Source organism: Anas acuta, chromosome 19 (genome assembly GCF_963932015.1).
Source record: "Anas acuta chromosome 19, bAnaAcu1.1, whole genome shotgun sequence".
In the NCBI taxonomy this organism is placed as follows: domain Eukaryota; kingdom Metazoa; phylum Chordata; class Aves; order Anseriformes; family Anatidae; genus Anas; species Anas acuta.
The window spans coordinates 7,409,146-7,425,348 of NC_088997.1; the positions used below are offsets into that span (position 1 = coordinate 7,409,146).

The 16,203-nt window shown below is 41.9% G+C and overlaps 1 long non-coding RNA gene across 2 annotated transcripts in view; it reads right to left on the bottom strand.

Moving 5' to 3' along the window:
• LOC137842205 (uncharacterized) overlaps positions 1-11,417 on the bottom strand; it is a 47,363-nt gene extending 35,946 nt beyond the window's left edge. For both annotated transcript variants that reach the window (XR_011088957.1, XR_011088956.1), the window contains exon 1: positions 11,237-11,417. This is a non-coding gene — a long non-coding RNA (uncharacterized lncRNA). The remainder of the gene's footprint in view (positions 1-11,236) is intronic.
• Between the last annotated feature and the right edge of the window lie 4,786 nt (positions 11,418-16,203).

Consider the following 16,203-nt stretch of genomic DNA (forward strand, 5'->3'; position numbering starts at 1 on the left):
ACTTGCACTGAGTGCAATTTTGAAATAATCTTTATATAGAAGATGTTGTCTCAACTACCTATTGAACACGCTGAACCTCCCACATGCCTAATCTCACTTTGCACAAAACATAAAATTTCTCTCTTAAATACCAGAGCCAATACTGCAAGAAAGAGGCCTTGGAAAAAAATAAATGTTAGTAGTGTAACCCGTAAGTCCATGCTAACGGGACTTTCGCTGTCAGATGAAGACTAACCCGGAATGTGTATGTTGGGGAGGGAGGAGAAGGAGAGATAAGGGGGTCAGAGAGGGCTAAACAGCTCTTGCATGAGTCTGTCTGTAGCAGAAGGACAAAGAATGCTAAACAAAGATTTTATTGGTGTTAGAAGTGTGATGATTACAGGCAGCATGTACGTGGGGCAACTTTCATACTCGGCAGATTACTGTTCATGTTCCTACCTCTGCTCTTGGTCTCTTGAGGGCTTCTCAGCTAAATAACTTTCCCCTTTTTGCTCCCATTTCTCTAGCTGTAAAGTGGTGTCAGTGACGTTTTTGTTGCCTTTGTATAGCAGATCTGTGGGTGAAAGGGTTGTCTTAGGGTTGTTATTAATTCAGCAAGGGAAAAAAATGTAAAATTGAAGTTTGAAATCACCCTTATCTTCCTACGCTTCTTTTCTTTTAAAGATGGATCTTTTTTTTTTTTTTTTTTTTTTTAATTTAATTTATTATTTTTTTTTCTGTTGGAAAGAACTTAGTGATTGCAAACTAGTGAATTTAGAAGTGGCCAACAGTCTTGACCCCTGAGCCAAGTATCAAACCTTCCTGTGGCTTAGTTGTTGGATGCAGATTATGCGCATTGAAGAGCCGCAGGTATTTGGAAAGCAATTTACAGGTGGCAGATGGTGACAATTCTCCAGGCATCCTGTCGCAAAATGTGTTGGGCTGAATGGAAAGCTGGGTCAGAGGCAAGCCACTGGTGCTGACCTCAGAGTCAGCATCCTTGGCCAGCTGGAATTCAGCTCCATCAGCAGTCCTGCACCAGAGCTGGTGCTGGTCACAGTTCCTGCTGGCATGAAGGCTGTCTTAAGCTACCTCTCACCTTCATGTAGTTCAAAGCCCCAAGCTGGCCACATGAGGGGTGGCTTGCTTCCACGTGGTGACTGTCCTCAGGAGCTTCTAGTCTGTGTAGATAGGGCAGGCACAAAGAAGCAATGTGCCTTGCTCATGAGTACAACAGAACTAAATCAAGATACTGTGCATCAAATAGAAACCACACAATATATGTATTTTTAAATGTGCAATGTTGCAGTTTCCTGAACGTGAATTGCCTGCATTTAGGTCACAATAAGAAATCATTTTAATGGCGTTGAGCCCTTACCATCTATTGCTGTGGGCCTCACAAGCAGCAATCAATAACACAGTTAAAGCAGCTGTATTTAGTGACTTTGTTCTGCCATTTGATTCCTGAAAAGATTTTTCATGACCAAGATAGAGAATGGAACAACTGACTATTCAAGAAATAGTGTTATAGAATGAGATCCTGTACTCAAGTCCCACAGCTTATTGTCCACATGGAAATCCAGCTGAGAAACCCAGCGTTGCTTTATCAGCAAAGTCACAAATATTTACTGAGGAACAGAAGTTGAATGGGAAAGATCGTCTAATCCAAGCTATGTATGCTTATAACTGCCCTGAGCATGAAAACAACTGGTTTTTCTCAATTTTTCTTGCTACATGGGTGGTCTCCAGTGTTATCCATAAATAATCTTTTTTTTTACTTTGTACAGGATAAAGAGGATAATAACCGTACCAGCTTCACCAACCCATGGAGAGAACAGCTGAAGGGAGCATGTGAAATTGCTATGATGAATAGCAGAAGAGGGGAAGGTTTCTTGCAGTGAGAGAGATCTGAGCAGCACTTCAGACCAGGAGACAAACTGAGAAAAACCTTTTTTGGATGTAGCTAGGTAGGTTGCTTGAATCATATTAGAAGTGGCATGTGGTATCAGAGAAGAGAAAACCAACAGGTTTTCCTTTCTCTGTGCAAGAGAAAACCAAAGAAAAATGAATGCAGTGAAATATATAATGGGAATCTTATCTACCTTAAGAAAGGCAAACTGAAATGCTATCCCAAAGAAAGAGCTTGAACTCAATCAAAGAAAAGAGATTCTAAAAAAAAAAAAAAAAACTGTAGTTTAACATGGTTACAGCAATGAGAATTTTACCTTGCAAAATCATTTACAATTGCTGAAATTGTTCTTCTCTAGGTACATCATGGTATCTAATATTCCAACCAGTATTATAGCCTGATATGCTAGGCACTGTCTGGTATGCCAGCATTGCATGTTGTTACCATTTCCAGATTCAGCCCACTCAAAGACTCACAAAAAATTAAAAACCAGCAAACAGTTCAAGAGTTCAATCTTCTGACCATCACGCAGCAGACCAAGGCTACAAATCTAACACAGAGCAGTCTTAGGATTCTAAGTTCCTAGTGGCCCTGAATCTTTTCTCCTTCTAGAGATGGTATGAGGAAAGCTTCATTAGGTTCAAAGGAGCTAGGCCATTGTGAAACTGTCTCAAGTGAGGGGGGAACCTTCATCCTCCTCAGCAACACTGACAGAGAAACTATTATGTATCTTTGTGTTCCAAATGTGTCTTGCCAAGGAGAAGCAAGGCTTGATACCAGTATGTTTCAAAGATATTAACTCCACTGTGCTCACGATTAATTGTTGCTTCTTTGTGTTTCAGCTGTATGTACAGTAGTGGGTAGAAATGGGGTAGAAATGGTGGCTGGGTGCTTCTTGGGAACTTGAGAAGCAGTGACCAAGAAGTCTGCACGATCAAGCTGTTCCATCTGTCAAAGGCACTGATCAAATTCATAGTGTAGGTATATCACACATGCGAGCCACATCCATTGCATCCAGACCTCCCCACTGCCTTTATCTACAAGAGTCCAAAGAGCTCAAACGATGATTGACCCCTTTAGGTCTAGATGCCTTTGGTAGGATGACTTGCTAGGCTTTAATCGATGACTCTGACCGGTTAACACACTTATCTTGTGAAGGCCTCAGGCTGGTTTGACTGTATTTGCTACCAGCAGCAGACCGAATGTTAAAGATCAGCAAAGCAGATAAATATTAACAGAAGTTCAGTACAACAGTTCAACAGTAAAACACTGTCGTGTTGAAATGGTTTTTCCTGATCTATAGCTGTCACTGGTGTGAGTTTACAGTACTGGCCCCCTTCTCTATTTTCCTAATGACAGCTGTAAACCTCCTATATCAACAGGCTGGCTTAAAACGTGACATGCTTGACTTTGCCCATCTCTCTGTACACTTAGCAAACTCTTCCTTCTTCTCAAAGTGTTTTGGCAGCTCACACACAACATGGCAGGACTCTGTATCTATTGCTGGCTCAGTGATGAACAGATGTCAGATTCATGTCAGCAAATATGGGAAGTTCTTCTTCCACCACAGTGTTGGTGGAGCTTGTGTAGATGAGAATGTGATCAAACCTGGAGTAACTTTTAGGTATGCTGAATGTACCATGTTGCAACCCTCTCTGAGGAGGGCCTAGGTAAATATGTTATCAAAAATGGTATTTGTATATCATTTATAAAAATAGCTATGCATTTCAGAGGACATTTGATTTTTTTTAAGTAGTTCTTGAGTTCTCAAGTGCTGAAATCACTTCTGAAAATACTGACTCTTAAATCAGATGCATTTGAAATTATTATCCTTTGTGTTTTTGCATTATGTTCCTCTTGGAGCACTTAAGTGATTTTTAAAGGCACTGATCACCCATAGCTTGCTTTGAAGTTCTGACAGCTTGAATAGTTGGCACCTCTGGAGAAGCTGAGAAGTTTGATGCCTTAGTTCATTTGCCTGTATTTTAAAACTATGGCCTCTGCTTTTACTGACTTCTGAGACAGGTGAAGTTGATAAAGTGAATGAGTATAAAAATGTTAAGTGCAGCAAAGGATTAAAAAGCAGGGAAGATGATGAGAAGAGAGATTGTGGCCAAGATTAAAAGGCAGGATTTCATTGGGATGTTTTCCTTATGTCAAGACCTCCTTTTTATTGCCTTTTTTTTCTTTATATGGAGTTGCAGTGAAAAGGCTGCATCCTGACTCTCCCACATCCCTGTATTTTATCATGGTCAATGATGTACATCCTTGTAAAAAGTAGGTTAAATATTTCTGTGGTTAAATGTCACCTGGCTTGGTGGAAGCAGAAGGCTCACATATAGGGCTGGTAGGAATGAGTCACTTTATAAGTTACAGTCTCTGCTGCTCCCCCTCGTCTGGACCTGTTCTCATCCTAAACCTAGCAAGGTTCTGTCACTGAAGTCCCTTAAAACTTGGAATGGAGAATACGTGCTATGGCATATGGGGCTTATATCTTGCAAACAGCAGTTCTGAGCAGGGACTGTGTTCCCTGGCTGCAGTTGCTTGTTCTCAGAGTCCTCTGAGGCTTGATAGAGCGTTTCATATTTAATTTTGGAGGTCTGAACAATTCTGCTGCTTGGATATCATAAGTTAAACAGGGTCAGACCTGGTTAGTTCTTGGATGGGGTCACCTCCAAGGAAAACACAGGTGTTAGCCTGCGGGAAGTGTGATGGTGATTCAGAGGTTGCTCGGTTCCCTCAGAGTCAAGACTGAAATGCTGAGTGTCTCTGGTGCCAGAGAGCACAGCACTGGCAGAGATGACTTCTTCCAAAGGTCAGGGCAGGATGGAAAACTGGTGTCTGTTTTGATTGCAAGAACATGAGAGAAAATTCCTGCCCTGCAATTGGGCACGTCTGATGTGATTTAAAAGATCAACAGAATTTTCTTCTTTAAAACTGGGAACTGACCCTCTGGAAAGATCACATTGATGGTATTCCAGGAGGCCCTGACACACTATTCCTTGATGTAAAAGAGCCCAATTCTTTTACAGCCCTGCTACCAGTGGAGGATCAGTCCTGCTCTCTGTGTGGGAAAGGTTCCTCCTCTACACGCTCAAGATACCAGCCCCATTACCAGGATGGGTCCATACAGAATATGCACAGAGCAGTTTTATAGGTGAAACACATCCCAAAAATTAAAGCGTGCTAGCTGTAACAGCATCTCCATCCGTGCTCCTTCAACAGTAACAGCATGAGCTACAACAATCCTTATAGTATTATGGGCTATGAGTAGCCCAAGACTTCCATGAATGGGCTTACACTTTCTGTTGGAACACTGTGAAAGCCTCTGTAGGGCAGAGCAAAGAAAAGTTGCTTCTCTGGAGAAAACTTGCATCGGGTCTCCTAATTTCTCTCCTCCTCTATGACCACGTAGTCGCATCCCCTGTCCACACGATCACTCTATACAGTCATAAAACTGGGAAAACGCAAGAAGCTTCAAAATAGGTGGGGCATTCTAACTACCTTCCTCACTTCGCTTTTCTAGATACTGTTCTCTGCTATGTGCAAGGAGGAGAACAGTTACTGGAAGGCTTTTCAACCCAACCAGAATTAAAACAACTATTCCATGTATGTGGACAATTGTGTCCAAGGGCCTCTTTGAAGAGGTCAAACTAAAGTAGGAGAGACTTTTATAGGCTTGGTACAATCTGGGACTTGTGTCAGGTTTTCACACAGTAGGTTATCTTAGAACGGAGTTCTCATTCTCATTTTATTAAGTTAGAATGTTTGCACTTTAGTTAATTTGGATCAAAATTCCATTGAACTTAGAACTTTTCCTAAGTTTCTGAGTTGCACTGAATGAGAATTCTTCTTGTAAAATAAATGTTGCTACCTGTTTGGACCTAGCCATGTATCTGGCTCAAAATTGCAGTTCTCAATATAAGAAATGATGCCATAGTTCATCCTACTCATCCTACTGGACAACAATCTTATACAGACATCAAATTTACTCATGTGAAATAACACCTTTTTGTATGCTTTCTTATTATAAGTGCCTTAAGATGAAATCTATCTTTAGGATAGATTTTGACTCTATGAGGAAAGAACTTTTTCAGAAGAATTATTGTTGTTATTTCTCAATTGCATTGTTAGTCTATTGACCAAGAATTTATTGCATCTTTTTTGGGACAGTGCTGAAAGCGTACTTAGTTATTAAGTGTTGAGGCACTTTTCATCGCTGATTTATTGATGTGTGCAGGCACAACAGAGTGAAGCATTGCTAAGCATTTTTGAAAGTAAAGTCAAGAGAATGTAAAGCATATGCTTAACATTAAGTGCCTGCTTAACTGTTGTCCCAAAAGAAGGATGGATTTCTCCTCCTTAAGCATTTTGCACTAAATCATGTGGGTCAAAATTCAAGATTCATTTCAGTGAAGCAGTCAACTCAGTATAAATTAGCTCTTTGCTGATCAACCACTGATGGCGCTTTCCATTCAGACCTGCTCTTAGATACTCCATCTCATCTGGAGCTTGTTTTGGTTAGTCCTGGAGTCCTTTACGTACATTTTTGCCAATTGCAGCTGGAATTGTCACTTACTTTTGGAGGGGAAAAGGGGGGAGCAAGTACAATTTCTAGATTTTTGTGGGTTTTGGCATCTTCTTGACAGCTTTACTGAGCTTGCACATATTATGCTCTTCCTGGCATTTCCTTCTTTTGAAGTCATTAAAACCAATTTCATATTTATAAATAAGATGTCCTAATGCATCTAATATTTGATGAGGTCTGGCTGCTGCCTGCTTTTCTTTTTAATGTTTACACCAGGTGCCTCTTGCTATCAAGGAACCAAACACTGAATAAATTTAACAGATATTTCTTTTAATTAGCCCCCAAAGAGCTTGCAATGAAAAACACTATCAGAAGCATTTTACTGCTTTAGAGAATATAAGATTTCTTCACAAAACCGCTCCACAGAATTACAGAACAGCAATAAAATCATCACTTGGATGCAGAAATAGATTGTTTACATAGGGATCTTGTATGAACTGTGCATTTATTAGTATTAACTTCTAATCATGCAAACATTTCCACACATGCATCTGAGGCATGCTGTTGAAATCAGTGGGTCAGCTATGCTGCCTAACATTAGGTGCATGCATTAAAGTTTGTAGGATTAGGGCTCCATTTGTGTATATTCCCAAGAGCTTTGCCTTCTCTGAGGAGAAGGGAGGAAAACTTATATTCCAGATTGGTGTAATTACTGTAGCACATACGATATTGGCAAACCAGACTCTCTGAATGTCTGCAACATTTCAAAGTACTTTAAGATACAGGCTAAAGGCTGACAGTTTCTTTTTCTGACTTATATGCTGCCCCCTCTGCTTTTGATTCTGCATTCAGAGCTGCCACATGAGTGTGAGAGCTGCAGTAAATATGCATTTATGTAGCACCTTTTTTGAAGTTTTCTAAACACTTTACAGACAGCTCTTTATATTCACAGATCTCAAAGTATTTTAAAAATCTCTGTAAGTATTGTTATCCCTCCTTTACTGAGGGAGAAATGGGTGTGTTTCAAGGGAAGTGACTGAGCCAGGAATCATTGCTTTCAAGTGAGATAAATCAGAATTTTCTTGTGAAAGTTTTCTCAAAAAGATCTCAAGTGTGGGAAAACACAGCTTTTATTTCCACGTTGCAGTTAGTCTTGTGCAATCCTGCCTATACCAGCTAATAACCCTCATGTGTGACAATAGCCAGCCTACGAAACTCCTATGGACCAGGTACACAGTAATGATCTCTACTTTATGGCTAGGATATTATGAAGAAAATCTAAGAATCCTGACTCCAGAGTTGCTTGTTGTAGTCGGTAGATCATGGGGGGTTAAATTAAGCACTGAATCTATCCCACAGGTCCGTTTTACATAGGGCCCTAAGGGAGACTGAAATTACACCCAGGACTCTATTATTTGTGTGTAGTTTATCTGTCTTGCAGTTAAATTGTCCCCAAGATGTACAGATAATGCAGCTGACTACGTGTCCATGCAGCACTGCACTTGAAATAAGCCCCAAACCCAGAGCAATGGGCAACGGAGAGCAAACACATCCATGTATGTCTGCAGAAACTGCCCTGCTCTGATGCATCCAGAGTTACCGTGCCCTTTTGGATGGTAGCTGATGCACTACACTGCATCAGGCCTGTCTGTGCCACAGTCTCTGGCATGTCCAGTAGGATCCATAACGTCTCACCAAGGAGTCACGATCCCTAGGTAATGGAGAGTTCTGTGTGCAGGGTCATCCCATTGTATTGATCCAATCCCTGAAATGGCTAGATGAGGGAAAAAGTACTCTCTTCTCTCCCCCAGCTGTATAAAAGTTCCTTAATTAGACAGCACTAGAGAGCTACAGAAACATTCTCTGCCAGCAAAATATTTCCCATAATGTTGTTATGGGAAATGTCTTAAAAGTGGCAGTCAATTCTTCTTTGAAGTCATTAACAACCAAAAATGAATGCAGGAACTGGTGTGAGAGGGCTGGAAATATGAGAAGATTTAAAGTGTATCTCTTACATGTGCTCCAGCAGAGAGAAGGGAAGAGATCCAATTGCTTTTTTACCCTTGGAATTTCTCTGTTGGTTTTAATCGTGTGATGCCCTAATGACAAACTCCACGCACACTCTGGGGTATGTTCTCAACTTAATCCATGGGGATACATGTCTGTAATACTCATTAATGTCAAGAAGCGTTAGGAGGAACATAAATCTTTGCTCACTAAGATGTGAATCTAGACTCTGATGTACACCATACTACATCAGCTGCTGACTGAAGAAAAAGAGGAATTCCAGCACCTAGAAAGTCTACTTTAGAGTTCCTAGACTAAACAATCGATCCAGCCAAAAAAAATCAGGGATGAAATTTCTACTCCACACTTTGGTTCAAAAACACCAGCTGTGATAGAGAAAGATGCATACCCAATGGGCAGTCTCTGGCTCACACAGGAAGTCCATAAAATCCCAATGAATCCCCAGTCAGCTAGACAAACTCTCCAGTTCCACCAGAAACCTTAAAAAGCAGATAAACAATGTGTATCCGAGTAAATCTTCAGTGCCGTATGGCTAGGGAAAATATCTCACTATGCATATACATAAAGAGAAATTCTGATGCCAAGAAATTGGAACTACTCTATAACAGACTTCTGATTTGTGATTTCTTTGGCACTGAGCCTAACAAAAAATCACTGTGATTTCCAACTACAAATATTTTTGGAACCACCAGACTTGCTCCCATGTGTACGTTAAATGAAATGAATGTTCAAAACCCATAATAAAACCCCAGAGGGAAGACTCTGATCAGAATATTAACATTAATCTTAGGAAGTCAGTAGGAACCATTCAAGCTATAATAATAAATTGCAATTCAGAAGGAATAGAAGGGCTTTTTCCTATCTGTCCGGTAAGCAGGTGTTACTGTGAACGCTCTAATCTGTACAGCACAGAAGTGAAGTGGTTGCCCTTAAATTTTCCAGTTGTGTAAAATAAATAAATGACATTACCATAATATGAGCAACAATCCCTCTTATACTAGCTTAAGTGTAGTTTGGGGAATACTGCAGATCCTGAGATAACGTAATGCAGCTATCCAAGACAAGGCTGGAAAGTTTTCAAAAGCAATCCTTCTATCAGCAGCTTCAGAATCAAAAGCAGGACTCCGAGTTCACTCCAGATTTATGGTAAGAGCCATTGCCAGTCCATGTTCATGTGGTTGGCTCCCTGGTCATCCAGCCTGGGTAGCCAGGATGTCAGGACACGACACAATCGTGTTGCTCTTGTACTAGAGCAAGTGGCTGAACCGCGCTGTTCTGACTTGCCACCTACACTGAACTTCGCCTTTGACTGTATTTGGATCCAGACTGCGGTGCCTACATTTAGGTATCTAAAATGATAGCGAAGTAGCTTATTAACAGTGACTCGATTTTCAAAACTATTGATCATTTTCAAAAGCAACTTCCTTTGACTAGCAGAAGTCAGTCAGGATGGTTCAGCATTGCTGTCCAGATGATAGATGTGCTCAGATATGTGCTCAGTCTTTCTGGCACTTAAATAAAACTGTGTTTCTCTGTGTACAATATTTATTTGTAAAGTTTCGTAAGAAGAATGATCAGGAAGTGAATCAAGTCACACCAAACCTGCCCTTTTACTGTGACTGGATTTTTTGAAGTTTAGAGTTTTGAAATTTAAGTGTTCACATGAAAAGTTTCTCATTTACCAGATAGACTCTACCAGGACCAGCACACCATTTCACTGGAAATGTCCCAGTATTTTCCCAGATAGGTGGGAATCAAGGTGTAGGGGGACTCTTAATTCGATAAAAGGTTGCTTTCTGGTTGAGGCAAAGACTCCTAATGGTGGACACGCTTCTCTTGTCCTGGAGAGGTCATTTTTCACACCTGCCTATTCTGTAGTACTCACTGTATTTCTGACGCAGCTCAGATTCCAGGAAGTGTGGGAACTCCCCCAGCACAGCCTCCTCTTCAAATAGCTCTCGCTCAGCAGCTACAGTAAGCTGTTGGTGCTTAATCCATGCTGAACTGTACCACTGAATCCTTTGGGATTCATCCAGCCTTCACGAGGAAATAGGCATGTCTCAAATCCTGAAATCCAAAGCACCAAGACACCTCAACTAAGATTTTGGATGACTCGTACAATGCAATTTACAAAGACTTGTCTGAACATGTAGAGGTTTTATTGTGTTTAATATGTTCCTATGATGACTTTCTTGCATGCAGCCTCATAGAATAACAGAATTGTCCTCCCAGGTATGAGCAGGACTCTATTAATACTCTACCAGTTGCCTGTAAAAGCAGTGAACGACAGACACTTCAGATGACTCTTGAAAAACAAATCCATATCTATAATGAAATTGGATCCCAAGGATGGAAACATAAAATATGATGTGGCTGTGCGAGATTATTTTGGGGCCATGTGGTTTCTTACTCTGCTCCTCACCCCTTTTTGCGAGGCAAACACATCCCAGTACCCTGCATTTGTTAGAGATTAATACGGGCGTGCTTTGTGAGAACACTTCGTTGGGCTGTTAGGAATTCTGTTCTCTCACAACAGACAACTGCTCTGGTAATGTTTCCTGACCTGCCTTTGTGGAAAACACTTATGCAGGGAGAAGCTCTTGTGCACCGATTCTTGTCTACATCCTACAAATAAGTTGCTGTCTTTTCTCTTCACCGCCCTGCTTTTATCTCTCGTCTATCCCATTTGACACATCTCTCCTGCTGGCTGCTGGTGGGGCCAGCCCGTGACTTGTTCCAAGCAAACACATGTGCAGTTTCCACCATTGTGTGGTCTGATGGTATGAACTTACCTGTGGGTGTTTACTTTGGTGGCACGACCTGGTATTTTGTAGCGCTGTATCTTTTTTCTCCTTCCTTGATATTTTTTCCCCTCAGCCACGATAACTCTTTGTCAGAAGCTGCTGCATTTCTGCTTTGATCATATAGAACGTACCATATAGCCTCGGGTAACACAGTGCTGCTTAACACAGATGAAATAGCTACAAACCCTCTTAGAAGTAGGGTTTAAAAAGGGATACCAGTGAAATCAGATCCCTCTAGCTGGACAGCAGTCTGATAGGAGAACAAGGGCTGTTGTGGTATTTGGCAGCCAGACAGTCTTTATTGTTATTAGATGAAACAAAGCTTGTGATCTTTAGTCCTTGACCTTAACTGCAGCAGCACACTCTTAATCAGACCTTAATTTAACACCTAACATGGTCACAGAAAGGATCAGACATGGGCTGCTGGTTTAATTACATGTAGCTGATATCATCCAAACCAATTTAACCTCATTGCTGTGTGTTGGGCACTGGATGGGAATCGCCCTTTAGATATAGAACAGAACACTTTCCAACACACACACACAGAAAAGAGCAATGTACAGTTCAAGGTTTGTGCATTCACTTTAAAAAAAAATAAAAAAAATCTACTTTTGGATACTTTGCAGGTGATGTTACAACCTTTTCAAGAGAAAGAGGAATCAGCACGATTTGCTAAATCTCTTTGCCCTTTATGCTTTCACTCTGGCATTTTAAGTATTTCTAATCATAGAATCATAGAATGGTTTGAGTTGATCACCCAGCTCCAGCCCCTGCTATGAGCAGGACACCTCCCACCAGCCCAGGCTGCCCCCAGCCCCATCCAGCCTGGCCTTGGGCACTGCCAGGGCTGGGGCAGCCACAGCTCCTCTGGGCAGCCTGTGCCAGTGCCTCACCACCCTCTGAGTGAAGATTTTATTCCTAATATCTAATCTAAATCTACCATCTTTTAGTTTAAAATCATTCCTCCTTGCCCTATCTCTGCACTCCCTGACAAAGAGCCCCTCTCCTGCTTTCTTGTAGGCCCCCTTTAGGCCCTGGCAGGCCGCTGTGAGGTCTCCCTGGAGCCTTCTCTTCTCCAGGCCGAACACCCCCAACTCCCCCAGCCTGTCTCCATAGGATAGGTGCTCCAGCCTCCGAGCATCCTCCTGGCCTCCTCTGGACTGGTTCTAACAGCTCCTTGTCCTTGTGCTGGGGGCCCAGAGCTGAACACAGGGCTCCAGGTGGGGTCTCACAAGAGCAGAGGGGGAAAATCCCCTCCCTTGCCCTGCTGGCCACCTCTCTGTTGATGCAGCCCAGGGTACAGTCGGCCTTCTGGGCTGAGGGCGCCTGCTCATGTTCTCATCAACCAACACCCCCCGGTCCTTCTCCTCAAAGCTTCTCTCAATCCATTCCCCTCCCAGCCTGTATTTGTGCTTGGCATTGCCCCGGTCCAGGTGCAGGACCTTGCACTTGGCCTTGTTGAACCTCACGAGGGCCCACCTCTCAGGCCTGCCCAGGTCCCCCTGGATGGCATCCCTTCCCTCCAGAGTGTTAACCACACCACGCAGCTTGGTTTCACCCCCAAACTTGCTGAGGGTGCGCTCAATCCCACAGCCCATGCCAGCAGTAAAGATGTTAAACAGCACACTACTGACCCCTGAGGAGCACAATTTGTCACTGGGCTCCACCTGGACCTTGGGCTGCGGATCAGAGCTCTTTGAGTGCAACCATCCAGCCAAATCCTTACCCACCGAGGGGTCCACCCATCAAATCCGTGTGTCTCCAATTTAGAGACAAGGATGCTGTGTGGGACAGTGTCAAATGCTTTGCACAAGTCCAGGTAGGCTATTTAAATTAATATTAATTTCAAGATTAAACATCTTGCTAATGGGATTCTCCCACATTTCTTGAACAGTTGTTGTGTTACAGCAACTACTGACTGCTGTGTAACTCTTCCCTGATTTCTTATCAGAGATCAAGTTGAGTAAAAAGTAATATTTATGTGTTTCATGATAAGATTTTCACATTTTGCTGCTTGCCTTGTGTTTTGCTCTTCACAATCTGACACAATATTTATTTTTGACATTGAAATATGAACAGTCATATTTTTACATGCTTTGACACAAAATTCAATCTCTTTCTGAATTAGCATGGAAATCTGAAAACATTCAAAATCTTCCTTCAGAAACAGAAACGCTCTGATTAATCAGATTTTACTTGAAAACAGTCTTACTTTTCCAGCAAAATGCCATCAGCAAACCAAATGTGCAACAAACATTGCGAATACAATATTTTGCGATTTATTACTCAAATCACAACTTTGTGATTTTCCTTGAAATCACAGTTAAATGCAACAAGATTGTTGTGCATGTCATGGGTTTGCTTGGGTGAGACCGCCTGAAGTTTGCTAGAGCTAGGCGCCTACTCGCAGATGCTCACCTGGTGATCAATAATGAAGGTCAAATTGTGACTGAGTGCTGGGCAGAGCACTTAAAAATACTAATGAAAAGAAGTAGCATAAAATGTTAGCAAGCAGCAAGAGCGTAGTCTCTGGGACTTAGAAGACTGTCACTGTCACTGGCTTACTGAGGCCTTGGGCAGGTCACGTTCATTCATCAAATGAACTTTGATTGCTCCAGCTGAAGCAGTTTGAGATGTTACCATTCTGCATCATCTGTCCCAGCTGTCTGCAAGAAGTTTCATGCCTCGCAGCAGGGATGGCAGCACAGGAGCAGTGCCAGCACATTAGCCATACAAGTTTACAGTGCGGCATTTTAGCCCCCGTTACCGATGAAGGTGGGTTTGTGTTCAGGCGTTGGTCAGTAACCTGTAGGCACTGGGATGTACACCTTGTGTAATCATCGTGCACATGCAAAGGTGAGTGTGGATTGCTGCACACTCAGTAGAAAGCTTTTTACTCCTGCTCTGCCCAGGTATAAATGACTTCACAAGCTGCTAGAATCAAGCCCTAAAACTGTAGGTTGGAATGAATGTAAAACCAAAAGGAATCCAAATCCTCCATTTAAAGTTCTGAATGAAATCTGTGTTTTCTTTTGTTGCAGATGAAAGGTGGACCTTGTCCATATAAAGGGTTTTGCAGCTTATCTAAATGCCAGGTCACTGGAAATCTTCTCTAGTGAAGATTCCAGTTTGAATGTGAATTGCAGCTGGACTGACTAGCACACGTTGTTTCCCAAAATGCAAGCTTTGAAAGTGGAACAGGCTATCATAGGTTGAGTTTTTGAGTTTCTATGTGATGACCACTGCGTATTTATTTACTTTGCTCAAAGTTTCCATTGCAGACTTCTTACACCAATTGAGCTTTAACTGCGACAAAAGAAAGACTTGTAGTGTTATAACCGTGAGGGTGCCAGGTGAAATCTCTCTGACCCATACTTGTACAGAATTGGTAGGAACAGCAGGTTGTCACTGGAACTGGAAAGAAAATCTCCATGACAGACGTGCCTTTTTAAAAAATTTTTTTGGTTTAATGCTTGCAGTTCTCCTGTATAGGTAACTCTTTCTGTTGGAGGGTCTGCTGAAATTTTCCCAGGGCTGGTTAGAGGATCACTGTCGCTTTAAAAACTGAATAAACAGTGAGGCACGTCCATAGCTTCAGGTCCAGGAGCCAGAAAAATGACATTTTTCATGAATTCTTCCAAATGAATTGCCCTGTGACCACTATAGACTTCTGAGTGTTTAAATCATGAGAATAGAATATTGTTAAGGCTTTTCTTGAAGTGCTCTGAAATTCCCTTCTTTCACTACCCATGATTGTTTCCACAGCTCGCGCAGTGAGCTCAAAGCCCAGTATGATTTCACATACTCCTGTGAGTTATGTTTTGACTTGGGGTTTGGACTTTTTTGTGATTGAAAGTTTTTACGCGGCTCTTTGTGACCTCATGCGAGGGCAAACACTGTGTTGATTTGAAGGAATGTAGATGGGTCTGCAGAAATGTCAGGGTCTCCCATTAAGATGTTTCTTTCACCTCAGCAGGAGTACTCAGCGTTTCAGTGAGTGTTGTTACTGCGATGCCCTGTAGTAAGTAACACAGCACTAAGCACAATTGCTCTGATTCCAGTAACACGGTGTTAATGTGCCATTGCTGCTCTGTATTTCAGCGCCAAGGCATCACTTCTTTGGGTTACAATAACACAGGCAAGTGGACTTCTGCTTTAAGAAAGCAAAGCAGATCAATCCGTGCAGTAGTGTTATGCACTGGGACAGTGGGATACAATCAGCACTTCTCACACCGTGCCTGAATGCAAGATATGAGCTCAAAAGGCTTCTGAGTCCTGCAAAGCCTTCTTCATGTGCTTGCCTTTGCACTCTGTGGACTCGATCCAAGGCTCAGTGGCACATTGTTTTGCTGCTTCTGGATGGCTTTGGATCACGCTGGGTCAATACTTACATTTGAAAGGGGCCCCTCTTTCTTACATTTGAAAGGGGCCCCTCTTCCTAAGCATTTACAGCACCAGAGCACAGTGTACACGGTAACTCAGGTAATATGTTTTGACTAAATATTTCCATTTGTTATGCTGCCATTTGTACCATCTAATGCATGTTTGCTCTACCGAGGCACTCAGCACCTAAAAGTGCAATTATATTTTTCAGAAAGCTCTTGTCTTAGAAGTTCTCTTTATGAGTAGGTATTCATTATGCTAAGGATTGAAGTCTTGCAAAGAAAGCAAAGTCTGAGCCTTCTTGATAAAGAAAAGCAACACACCTTATTCACATTTCTGATTTTTTTTGTGATTCTTATCATGTTTAGCGTTCTTAAGTCTAGAGTCCCCGGAGCTAGATGATGCCTAGAGAATCTCAGTTTGTGTGATACTCAAAATAGGAATTTTGGAGCTGTTGTTATTGCAGAGAACTGCTTGGAAATAACTGCACACAGAAAGCAAATCTCAGAGAGCTAAAAAAGGAACGCAAATTCATAAGCTAAATTAGAGCAATAGTGTGGCATACAGAATAA